A 2,142-nucleotide genomic window follows, 5' to 3' on the forward strand; every position below is an offset into this window, starting at 1 on the left:
GAGCCTAGCCGTGACCTTAACTGTTTTGTTTTCCAGTATTACCACCGGATACATAAACGCCACAGGCACTTAACTGTGTGAACCCAATTGGATTATCATTCAGCTTTGCTAGAATCCCCAGACAGTGGTACCCAGAGTTCTTAGGCGTACTCTTTTTTTTTTCTTTTTCCTTGGATCACGACTTTAACTGCTCAGTCTCAAGCTTTTCACCTGACACCTTCACACCACAAGCATATAGTTAGGGAAAGCAGCTTATTTAAAATTTTTAGGCCTTATTTTTTATCCTCTTAACCATTGATGCTCAAAGCCTTGGATCCTAGCTCTCCTTTCTTTTGAGCTTTTTGGATTTTTCTTTTGCTTTTTCTTTTTGTTTTTCTTTCTTTTCTTTTCCTTTTTGCTGTTTCTTTGCTTCAATAATCAATTTTTTTTTTCAGAGAGTCGATAATACTTCTCTAAATTCACTGTTCTTCAAGAGCCAATACACTCAACTCCAATATCAAACATGCACAGTTAATTCATACATTCAGAAAATCAATACAAGGCCACCACAAAAAAAAATAATTAGAAACAAGTCATGATATACTCGAAAATTATGTACCTCACTATTTCATTTAAAAAGTTTTTTTTTTAAGCATGGTGAGGGATACATAGGAAAGGACAAAATACTAAATATGATCATGCATCAGAAATAGAAAACAGGAAATAAGGTAAAGGAAGGGGTAATGAAACTTAACCACCTCAGTTATGGCGGCAGCTGCTCCTCAAGTTGTGCTCTTTCATGAAGATGATTCAGCTTCCCTTGGTGCCATTGATAATAAGATAGAACTAGTGCTCGCTCTGCAATGCCAAACATAAAAAGTTTACTTGTCCTCAAGCAAAGAGAATATGGGAGGGAAGAAGGAGTAGGAAAGGTTTGAAGTTGAAGTGGGTGGGGTTTGGGTGGGACCCACTGGCTGAGAAGGCTTCAAAATTTGAGTTTCTTACTCCCTGCCTGGCGTTCAATGTTAGACTTATGTCTTTCTGGGGCGTTGAACGCGCAGAGTAGTCCTTCTCTGGCGTTCAATGCCAGCTTCTTGTCCTCTATGGGCGTTGAACGCCCATTTTCCTCCTTGTCTGGCATTCAATGCCAGCAGGGGGATCTCCCCAAGGTGTTCTGTTTCCAACTCTGGATGTCTCTGTCTCTCTTTTAAGTACTACACATGATCACAAACATTAAAAAGCAAGGGAAAATTCTAAAAATAAACTCAAATAAAAATAAACAGAAGAAATAAGGATAGAAATACTCTACTCATGGTTAGGTTGCCTCCCAACAAGCGCTTCTTTAATGTCATTAGGTTGACAGTCAATTGCTGACTTTCTTCCTCTTCTTCCAGTTTGTTAGCAGAAATGACTCCAAGGGGGAAAAGGAGGAGATCAATGCCCTCGGATTTGAATTCCTCCTAACAAGCTTTCTTTTATTGTTATAAGCTTGATTCTCCTTGCTTGTTAGGTTAGGGGTTGTATTATTTCTCCATCTCCATGCATCTTCCTCTTGGGACCTTCCTCCTTGGTGGGTGGTGACTGCCCAACACCAAACTTAAGTTTAGTGTCTGGGTAAACTATATGAGTTTTCAGCAAGGGAGGAGGCTTCAATATTGTACTCTGCATGAAAGTACCTCCTTTGTCAGGGGGTAGTAGAGGTTTAAGGACCTTTATAATCATGTAATCCTTCTGTAACCTCAGTACCAATTCACCTCTCTCATCATCAGAGAGATTTCTTCCAGTAGATACAGACCATTGCTCCAAAATCTCAGCAAAAGAAATATTCATTTGCAGCTTCTTAGAGCCTTCCAAGGATTGTGAGTAGTGCTTGTCCTTGGTCTCCTTTTGGGTATTCTGAGGGTGTGGTACTTCAGGCTTTCTTCTCACGAAAGGGCATGTAACAGTGTGCTTCCAGCCTCTTCTTGAGTCTCTTCTTCATCTAGTTCTTCAATAGTGTGTACCATCTTAGGCTCAGCCTGCTTGGTATTAATGAGGGCCTTACACTCTTCTCTTGGATTCACTTCTGTGTTTCTAGGAAGAGTGTTAGGGGGTTTCTGAAGTTTCTAAGGAAGGTTCCTCTGAATGACTACACTACACTCCTTAGTAAGCACCATTGTCTCT

Source organism: Arachis ipaensis, chromosome B06 (genome assembly GCF_000816755.2).
Source record: "Arachis ipaensis cultivar K30076 chromosome B06, Araip1.1, whole genome shotgun sequence".
Taxonomy (NCBI): Eukaryota; Viridiplantae; Streptophyta; class Magnoliopsida; order Fabales; family Fabaceae; genus Arachis; species Arachis ipaensis.